Genomic DNA, 12,205 nt, shown 5'->3' on the forward strand with positions numbered 1-12,205 from the left:
GTACTACTTAAAAATTACACATTCATTTATTTATTTAAAATTTATACAAATAAGTACAATTTTTTTAAAAAATATTAGTTACAAAAAAAACTATGTTAATACAAACTTTTTAATTTCCTCTCATAACTTCAGTTATCAATCTACCCTATTTATTTAACCTTTATTTATTTTATTTAATGGGACAACTTTTTGTTTTCCCTTAACATTATTATTATATTTGTATTTATGTTACCATATTTTTTTTTTATCTTCCCTTCATTAACAAAATATTTCTTCTTCCCTCGAATAATTAAATTGTTGAAATTAATGCGAAAATTAATTACAAAAATTTTCTTATATAAATATTATAATAATACTAATTTTTATTTTAATTCAAAAAGTTGGTAAGTAAAATATACACAGAGAACTAAATTAATTATTTCACTTTTTTCTTTTTGCAAGAAAAGATATTTCCCATATATTCAAACAAAATGGATACATGAGGTTTTTTACAAGTACATATCCTCTAAAAGATAAAGGAAACAAATCCTCTAAGCATTCAAAATCTTTATAATCTCTTCATGAATGATTTCAAGGCCTTTGTGGAGTTAGATTGCACTCTTTATTTCACTTTTTATCTTTATTATGTTTTGAATTAATAGTTACAATCTTTTTTATTTATTATTTTTGTGGTTGTGTTGAAATGAAATTTTCTTATCATCAACAACATTGCATGAAATTGGGAAATAATGGTTATGGATCTTCTTTACGATTTTGTTTTGGCTTGAATACTTTTTTGTTTTTATCGGGTTTTCCTTTTTTATTATTATTATTTTATTATTATTATGGTGTATGTGGAATATCAAATGGTAGTATAAATCTATAATAAATAGTGAGATATTATATTTTATATATACTAACCCTTGGAATATTAATTGGCAAACTTTATAAATTGTACTAGATTCTCTTTCACTCTTTCGTGCACTTTAATTTCCTTGTAACAAGTTTTTTCTATTTGTATTTTACCAAAAAGGTTATAAATCAAATCTCTTAGTCGAAGTGTTGAAGTAATATTTTGCATGGTTATTGGTTGGAACTCGATGTTCATTCTCCAATTCGTTGTTCCAACTTTAAATGCTTTCAAGCCTTTAAATCATTTTTGGTTTTTCATCAAATAATTTCTTCTAATACTCACAAATTTTTTTCTAGAAATGTTTATTTTTAATTAATTATGTATAATTATTTTCTCATGAATTAGGAAAGCTAATAATTCTTACAAAATATAATAATATTATTTTGATTGTAATGTTGGATGAATGAAGAGAAAATATCTATGCTTAAATTTTACGAAGTATGTTTGAATCATATATATATATATATATATATATATATATATATATATATATATATATATATATATATATATATATATATATATATATATATATATATATATATATATGCTTAAATCTCTAATGATTGTGTCATTCCGAATTTTGCTAATTTTCTAATACTAATAATTGTCAAGTCCACCTTTGGAGTTCTACTCCTTACGTACGTTTCTCTCTCACTCTTTCTCTCAAATCTGATCTTATATATACTATGGATTAGAAAATATATTTTTTTTTTAAATTGTGGGGTTTATTGTTGCAATAAGTTATAGGACAAATAAGAATCACATTACATCACTCTTATTTTTGTATTATTTTTAAATTTAATCTACTCTTTTCCAATATATCCTCCAATTTAAATGAGTTGTAATGTTGTATACATAAAAAGAGTTTAAAACATAATGTTATGAGGTCACGTTTATGCAAGAAAACTTATATAATAAATCTTAAATGCACCCGTGATTTTTACGGGCACAAAAACTAGTTTTTTTTGTTATTAATCACTCAGTGGATTTTTTTTTGTAGAGATAGTTCATTGGAGGAAGAAGACTATTTGAAGAAGAAAAATACTAGAATTGCTTAAACAATACTCCCTTTATTCCACTCAATACTATGTTATAAACTAACTACAAAATTGACAACATGAATGTGAATGATTAATTGTTTTTTAGGTTTATAAATTTTTTTAGTATTTCTAAAACTTTCAAATGTATGTTATATTTGTGTATGTGTTGCTTTTTCATTCATCATTTTTTCTTTGAAAAATAGCTCTCATAGAATGCAGCTGGAGTTGCGAGGATCTCAATCTTATTAACAAGTTGGACAACAAAATCCTATTGCCATGGATAATGACTACATGTAAATTATTATCTAATATTTATGCGTACATGTCATATTATCTAATGTATATGTCTTATAACACATACTGAGACTGCAATGAGATTTGTAGTAGGTTATTATTTAACTCATTTTATCATTTACGCAAAAATTTAAAATTTAGGATTTTTGACAAATTAATATAGATGATATACTAATACTAGCATTTATTAAACTTTATAACTATGCTAACTATATAAAAAAATATGATTTGTGAGAATTAAAATATTGAGAAGATAAAAAGTACTATAATTCTATAATTTTTAATCTCCTTACATTGTGAGATTTATCATTCTAAAAAGAAAAGAAAAAAAATTCAACATTGGGCATTAATTTGTCCTTTCATCTTCACTTACTAACTTTATTTGCCGGGAAGACAAATGGACGTTCAGACTTTCATATAAAAAATTCAGTATAAAATCTATACAATATATAATTAAAAAAACAACTTTAAGCATTTAATTTTTTTTACATGGGTGCCATGAATTTTTGGACTCATTGAAAGGTAATTTTTTTTTAGAACCACATGTTTTTAGTATATTAATCAAAATAACAATTAAAATACAATATATAGTTTTGAAAATAAAACAAAGTTGTTAAAGAAATAAGGCATTAACCAACTAACTTTTATGTATTTGAAAACTATATTTTTTAGATGGTTCAACTAATTGATCAGATAAATATAAAGAATACAATAAAAATAACAAATTAAAATAGATAAACCCAAGAATTTCACGGGTCACAAACCTAGTTACTCAATTTAAATACCAATACTGTCTTAGCTACTAAAACAACTACCACAAAAAGGATTATGATGTATATACAGAAATAAAAGGTACTCAGTTGAGACATAATGATAGAATTATTACAAAAAAAAAAAAGAACAATACCTTTGCTTCTCCTTCGTCGGTTTCGACAACAATGTCGACAACTCTATCTAGTATACAGCTAGCCCAACCAGGTAAGAAAAGAGATGCTACATCGAAACTCAAGTGCAACAATGTTTTTTTGGGATTCTTTTTAACATTTGAAGCTACACGAACAAGGAAATTTGGCTGTTTTTTCGGAGGTTTGAAAGTAAGAGTCGATTAGCTGGAATTCGTAATCCGGTTCGTCCTCGGGACAAGTTTTATAAAGGAAAACCGGGAAAGATGATGACGAGAGTAGAGGTGGAAGTGAGGAAAGGAAGAGTCGTGAAATGCTAGAGGTGGGAGTGAGAGTGAGGGTGGAGGTGGGGGTGAGGGTAGAAGTGAGGGTGTGAGTGAGGTGGGTGTCATGATCGGGAAAGATGCCAAAGTTGGTGGCCATACCGGATAAGAACGTGCACATTTTTGAGTTTTTGTAGGTGTGTGTCTGCTGAAACTTGAAGGAAAAAGGAGTATGGGATCATCTAGGGTTTTATTACTAATTAATTCTATTTTATTTAGATTATTAATAATAAATATGTTCAATTATAATAATTTCAACCCATGCACACTTTTACATATTTACTAACAGTGAAAATTGAAAAAACATAGTTTTTGATTGCATCATTATTCATGAGTCTTGATAACCTCATTGATAACATTTCCTAATTACTCCTTTTTGTTCAATTTTTCTTGTAGTCCTTTCTTTTAGTTCAATTTTGAGTGTTTATAATTTTGTGATTACCTTAGTTTTGACATTTTTATTTTTACAATTTTTTATATGTTACATTCTCGAAACAATATTTCCTCTGTCTTGACCTTTTGTTTACTTGTTTCATGTTGGCATATCCCAGTCAATTGTTTAATGATGACGAGATTTGAATAGATTGATAAGGACGAATGTAATGATGACGAGGTTTGGGCACAAATTATTAATAACATTACTTAGCTTATGTCTCTAACCGTTTAATTTAACTGACATCTGTTTCAAAACATGCATATCAATAACACATACAACTCCGTAACGGGGAGGACTTAGGACTTATGAGGGAAAGAGAGTTTTTCGCAATGAGGAATTGATATATCAAATAAAGAAAGTCAGTTACAGTATAAATTAAACCCCGGAGCAGCGGAGTCCTTTAGAACGCCAACTAAATAAAAATATAGGAAAATGAAACAAAAACGGTAAGACGACATTTCTTGTAGGGACGATGATATAAGTCATCAAATTAAAGTGGAGGGAAAGGAACTTGAAAATTAAGAAAACATTATTTTGATGAAACGAGAGAAAAATCTAATGAAAATGAGAGACATGCAGGAAAGTTACTTCTATGGGATATTAACATTTTATAGATTAGGCAAGTCTTTAATTTATGCAAGTATATCAATCAAACTTTATAAATCCCAATTTTTCCTTCTCTCTTTTTAAAATAAATAAATATAAAAGTATCAATAAATAAAAACTATTCTTTTTGGTACATAAATCCTCTCAAAAATTTTCAAAAATAGAAAGGTAATTAATTGACTAAGACACGCGAATATGAAATAGGTAAACAAATAGCCGGGATAGAGGGAATATTGTTTCGAGAAATGTAAAAATAATGTAACACAAAAAAACTTTAAAACGACAAATAAAAAGAAATTTTAATTTTGGCAAATAAACCAAAACAAAGGGAGTTTACATGATGATAATTGAATATCAATTATTGTATTTAATATGAAATTTTCATATTTATTAATGCATTTTAATATGGTATAATATTATTGGCTTTTGTCGGAAAATAACATTAAATGAATTCTTAAGTATTTATCATGACATAATATATCTATAAATCATATAAAAAGACAATTCAAAGCACCAAAACTCACCATTCTCCTTTTTAATAGAGATTTAACAAGCCACATCATAACCATCTTTTTTAAAAATAAAAATTAAAAATAATTTGGAACATTAAACATAAATGCGTGAGAGTAACAAACATTAATTTTTGCATTTTCATTTTAAGAGTAAATTAATTAACAACTATAAAATATAAATGTAAATGATGAAGTTTTAATGTTGGGTTTTATTTTTTTATAAATTGAGTTTTAAAATATTTTATTGGTTTTTAAGTTTAAGGTATGTAAATTAAAAACATAATACAAAAGTACAATTATGATTAGCTAATGTGATCCTTGTATTCTCAAGTTTATATAACAATAGTGTTAAAGTTGTGAGACTGGACTTGCCAATACAATCACGTACTTTCGTACTATACTTTGTAAAAGAAAAAGGACTACAAAATTTATAAATCATATAAAAAGACAATCCAAAGCATCAAAACTCACCATTCTCCTTTTTAATAGAGATTTAGCAAGCCACATCATAACCATCTTTTTAAAAAATAAAATAAAAATAATTTGGAACATTAATCATAAATGCATAAATGCGTGAGCATAACAAACATTAAATTTTGCCTTTTTATTTTAAAAATATATTAATTAACAACTATAAAACATAAATGTAAAAAAGACAATTCAAAGCACCAGAACTCACCATTCTCCTTTTTAATAGAGATTTAGCAAGCCACATCATAACCATCTTTTTAAAAAATAAAAAATAAAAATAATTTGGAACATTAAACATAAATGCGCGAGCGTAACAAATATTAAAATTTGCATTTTCATTTTAAGAGTAAATTAATTAACAACTATAAAATATAAATGATGAAGTTTTAATGTTGAGGTTTTATTTTTTTATAAATTGAGTTTTAAAATATTTTATTGGTTTTTAAGTTGAAGGTATGTAAATTAAAAACATAATACAAAAGTACAATTATGTATAGCTAATGTGATCCTTGTATTCTCAAGTTTATATAACAATAGTGTTAAAGTTGTGAGACTAGATTTGTCAATACAATCACGTATTTTCGTACTATACTTTGTAAAAAAAAGGACTACAAAATCTATCTTATTTATTAAACGAACAACCACAGAGCTGACGTGTCAGCCTATGGTTGAAAGTGCATTTTTTTTTATCTAAGAAATGGCCCCACCCACGTTCTCTAAGCATATTTCATTTTTTTTTCATTTACACTTAGAGCATCCGCAATCGTGAAATCTCACCAATTTTCATCTTACACTTTTTCATCTTCTCTCTCGTCTACCTCAACTTTCCACTCACCATCAAATTTATCAAAAAACTTCAAAAAACTTACTCACATCAACAAATACTCAATTTTCCTTCTCTCTCATACATAATATTAATATTATAATATAAAATAATTGTACAAAGGCCCTACCCACCAGAAAACTAATGCAAAGTAAGAAGCAAACCGGCCCCACATACCCTCTTTTTCTCTCTTCACCCATTTTCTGCCCCTCGAAAATTCTCACCCTTTCTCTCTCTCCTTTATAATAATTTAGTCCATTATGTGGTACTTTTTCTATTCACTCATTCTCACGAGAATTGGCAAAAGCCCGTTATGGGTGCTCTTACATATAACTCATGTAAATTGCTAATACTATTATATTCCCTATTTATTTATAACATGAGTATGTTATACAGAATAAAAATAACCAAATAAACTGTTGAAAAAAAATCCAATTATATCAGAGTACAATTAATGATAACAATAAATATACACAAATTATCCATAATTCGATAGCAGTATACTACGATCGAAAAAATAGACCTATAACAAAACAAAAAATGACAAAAATGAAAAAAATTGACAAAAAGCTTATGAGTGAACATTCACATAAATAATTTTTGAAAATAAGTTTCAAAATAATTAAAAATGTTAAATTTTTATGAAATGAAAAAAAAAACAGAAGTATAAAAATAGGAAAATATATGATTTATCATTTTTAATAGCCACAAATAGTCTACAACGAGATAAAATCGAATGAGGGAGATTTGAAAATAAAAATAAACTCACAAAACATATTAAATCTGGAGAATATTTATAATAAGAACACACCTAAAATATAACAAAAAATAGCTGATAATTCAGGTGAAAAGTTTTTATAATGAAGTAACTATAAAAACGAAGTAAAAAAAGATGTATAATATGGATACAAGATGATCATGATCATCATGATGAATCAGATGGGAGAATATTCATTCTTTGATAAATGTTGGCAAAGGTGACAATGAGAAATTGAGAAGGTTTGGTAGAGAAGGTGAGAGGCGGCCGAGTGAATTGATGATTAAATGTTATTTTTTTTGGTTAGTTATTAATTGGGTTAAATAAGGTATGTAATTGGTAAAGGGCTGGTAAATTTGGCCCAAATACCGATTGTTACTAGCCCATCGTTCAAGTGAAATGTTTAAGTGACGTATTTGCTTAATTAGCCTGTGATCATTTTCGTCCGAAAAAATAAGACGAGATATTGATACCACTCTACAGCGAAATCTGACCACTTATGAAAAAAAAAATCATACGATGTAAACACTAGCTAGACTATCATGGTCACATTTGACCTAAAATAGTCTGAAAACTCCACCTTATTGTTTCAGACTAAAATGACCCATCAGAAACAAGAATTGCGTTAGCTAATAGTTTACTCCATAATTTATTACTCCGTAGAGTTTATATGTTTTACGTATGAGCATACAATTATCGCCTTAAATTGGGTGATATGCGCCATATTAGAATATATAAATAAGGTTATATGAGTTACGGGTCGAGTTACGATCAATGTACAAGTCAAGGTGAGTTTCTGCTGCCATATTTAATACTAGTTTTTTAAAATAGATAATAATCTAAATTTAATATTAATAATTAATCATATTATGGTTTAAATATTATTTTTTATATTAAAACAATTATAAAAATTAATTTTTTTAAAATCATTATATTAATATTAAATGATACAAAAGTGCTACGGAATATAAACAGAATTTTTAATTGTATTGTAATTAAAGTGTAACACCCCGGCCCAAACTTGGTCGGGAGCGGTTACTTATGATAGCTCACCAGGCTGTGTACATGGCCCACATATCAACACGGGTCCTTTATAGCGCATTTTGTCCTCACTCATACGCATCCCGGGAACCTTCCCAGGAGGTCACCCATCCTAAGACTACTCCCAGCCAAGCACGCTTAACTTTGGAGTTCTTTCGCATGGATGACCATAAAAGAAAGTGCACTTTGTTGATATAAGTAGTACTTCCAATCCCTTTAAGCACTAGTCATTTAAGTCTATCACAGGACCTCTTCAATTAACCTGGGGTGTTACAATCACCCCCACTTGAAGAACGCAACGTCCTCGTTGCGCCTGGGAGCATAACTGCTAACCCATAACCCCCCCCCCCGCTAGGTGTGTGATCACAATGGAGCGTATAACCACTGCCTCCAGGAGCATATAACAACTGCCTCCGATCACCACACGGTCGCAGGGTTGCTCTGATACCACTTGTAACACCCCGGCCCAAACCTGGTCGGGAGCGGTTACTTATGATAGCTCACCAGGTTGTGTACATGGCCCACATATCAACACGGGTCCTTTATAGCGCATTTTGTCCTCACTCATACGCATCCCGGGAACCTTCCCAGGAGGTCACCCATCCTAAGACTATTCCCAGCCAAGCACGCTTAACTTTGGAATTCTTTCGCATGGATGACCATAAAAGAAAGTGCACTTTGTTGATATGAGTAGTACTTCCAATCCCTTTAAGCACTAGTTATTTAAGCCTATCACAGGACCTCTTCAATTAACCTCGGGTGTTACATAAAGTATTATATTACTAATTATTTAAATTAGATTATATAACTATTAAAGTACACATATAAACTAAACCAATACTCACATCTACATACTACGAACTATGGAGTATGGGCTTTCTGATAGAGGCGGCAATCATTGACACGACCCGAAAACACGACACGAACCCGACACGAAGTTAGCGGGTTAGGGTCAAGACGTTGTAACTCATTTAAGTAATTGGGTTGACAAGACACGACACGAAACTTAAATGGGTCATGTTAGGGTTGATGTCTTTTGACACGAAGCCGACACGAATAACCCATTTATTTAAAATTGTCATAATATATTTGGCTTGAGTAAATAATTCAACAAAACACCTTAAAAATAAGCATTTTTATTCATCATTTTTGGGATATTAGGGCTATAAAGCGTAGATTGTTGTATTAATTTATTGGGTTAATCGGGTTAAGTGGGTTAAAAATGAACTGCTTAAAGATAAATGGGTTAAATAAGCCGGGTTGGGTTATAGAAAAATTAAATGGGTCGGGTTAAGGTTAAGACAAATGACCCGTTTATGTAATTGAGTCGGGTTAGGGTTGGGGTAGTGGTGTTCCGTTTAATATTGACACGAACACGAACACGACCTGATTTGTTTGTCAGGTCTACTTTCTGATTACAGAGTATATGCTTTCTAATTGAATATGGATGAGGTAAGGTATATTCGGACAGAATATATATGAGCTATTATATTGGCTAAGACCGTAGAACGAGCCAACTAGCCGATCAGATAGGCTGGACAAATGCAATTCGGTTACACATGTCATGGTTCGGGTTAGAGTTAGAATACACATTAGAATTAGTTTATAGGGTCTTTAATTTTATCATTTTTTAAATCGAAATAATATAATTTTATACATATTTGATATTAGTTATTTTAATAATTTTAGTTACTTTTTGGTACTTATATAATAGTAGATCTACAAATTTTAATTTATTTTAATAATTTTTTTCTTACTAAATAGTATAAAAGCTATATATAATTCAATTTTTTAATGATGTTTGTCATTTAATGTAATAATATTAATCATGCTTTTTAAAAGTTATAAATGAAGTCTAAAACCTTAAATTTAATTTACAACTAAACTTAAATCATATTTATTTCAACCTTTTTATAATTACAATGTCTTTAATATCAAACTAGTAAATCATATAAAAAGATAATCCAAAGCACCAAAATTCACCATTTTCCTTTTTTATTAGAGATTTAGCAAGCCATGTCATAACCATTTTTTTAAAATAAAATAAAAAATAATTTGGAACATTAATCATAAATGCATAAATGGGTAAGCATAACAAACATTGAATTTTGCCTTTTCATTTTAAGAGTAAATTAATTAACAACTATAAAACATAAATGTAAATGATGAAGTTTTAATGTTGAGGTTTTATTTTTTTATTAAAAAATTGACTTTAAAATATTTTATTGGTTTTTAAGTTTAAGTTATGTAACTAAAAAATATATACAAAAGTACAATTATGTTTAGCTATTGTGATACTTGTATTCTCAAGTTTATATAACAATAGCGTTAAAGTTGCGAGACTAGACTTGTAAATACAATCACGTACTTTCGTACTGTACTTTTTTTTAAACAAAAAGGACTACAAAAGTATTGACATTGACTATACAACTGATAAAGTTAATTTTGTATCACTATTTTAATTTTCAAATAAATAGTTTCATGCCACCTCTATACAATATTATAAAAATGTAAGACTAAACATCTCACTAAGCCATATGCCGTAAAAAAAAGTCATTTTCGATTGTCATACGTCACATGCTTATAAGTAAAGAATTTTTTTTTTTTTTTGTAAAAAATATAGGTCGCAACACACACACGCACACACTAATTAAAAAAGGGTACGCATAAATCCGCGGGACATATCAACCAAACCACGGGATTTATTGTGCACATGACTATTATAGCATTTGTGTTTGATATGACATCCCCCACTTAACCCAAGTTACATAGATCACCTTTATTTAACCGGTTAACTATTTAACTTAATAATTTACCAAGTTATTTTAAATCAAACAAAAATATATAAATTCACGAACAGAAATTTGATAGATACGTTTCTAAGTTATTAAGAGGGCATGGCAAATTCTCATTTGTGACGGCGATATCCGTCACAAACTTGTGACGGATACCGTTTCCTCTCACAAATGACCCATTGAGAGGTGAGTGGGAAGCACATGGGGTGCCCTACCTTGTCCCCTCTCCCTTTTTTGTGGGAGGTCACAAGCTTGTGACAGGATTAGACCGTCACAAATGAGACTAACTGTATTAAGAGAAACTTCCTTAAACAATTATTTATTTTTTGATGACCCTTTTATGGAAGAGTGTGGTATAACGCGGCTTTATAATTAATCAATTAGTTTTTCTCCGTCTTAACATTAAAATGGGTCAAATATCACTCACTTGTGTATATAAGGCAAATATGTTGATTTTCCTTATGCATTTTGTTTTTGTCTTATTCATTAATATTACTTGACCCGTTTTAAGCTTAAAATGTACTCCATGTCCCAATGAATAGTTTACAATTACTTTATTTAGTAAGGACATAAAACAAGTGTAGTGTAAACTATTGACTGGGATGGAGGGAGTATATATCTGTTTTAAATGATAATTTGTGTTAATTTTGTATCTATTCTGGTAACAAACGTACACATTAATTCGAAATTATTTTATTTACATTTAGTACTATTTTTATTTTAAATTATAAGATAATTTCACAATATTTTTTTGTGAGATTGTATATCAGGAGACTTATTAAAACAAATAAGGTTCTCATAAGACTTACAGAGAACTAATAAAACAAAATTCTAAAATATGTAATAAAATTATCAAAATCGGGTAATATTGAAAGAAATTTTCGTAAAATGTCGCAATCCACGTAAACATATAATGATTCTGGCAAAAAAAAAAAACGAAATTTGTTTACTAGGATGATACGTCAAGTTAGTAGCGTGATTTGAGGGACGTAAATGCTAGAGTGTGATTATTATAAAAATAGTTTTTTTTTTTTTTTTTTTTTTTTTTTGTGGAACTATGAATCATGGAATCGTAACATTGACTAAAAATTAAACCTGTAATGATAGTACAAGACCGTAGCAATTAGACTTGTGTAAGGCAATTTAAAACTAAATAAGTGAAAATCGAATCAATCATGAACATATTAGTGGGTAAAAGTAATTATTAAAAGACCCCATTTTATAAAAAAACGTAAATATAACCGCGTTATATGAAAGTATTTATAAATGCTAATACGTTTATTTTTTTTTAAATATAACAAGGTACTATT

The sequence above is a fragment of the Silene latifolia genome, chromosome 3 (genome assembly GCF_048544455.1).
Source record: "Silene latifolia isolate original U9 population chromosome 3, ASM4854445v1, whole genome shotgun sequence".
Classification (NCBI taxonomy): Eukaryota; Viridiplantae; Streptophyta; class Magnoliopsida; order Caryophyllales; family Caryophyllaceae; genus Silene; species Silene latifolia.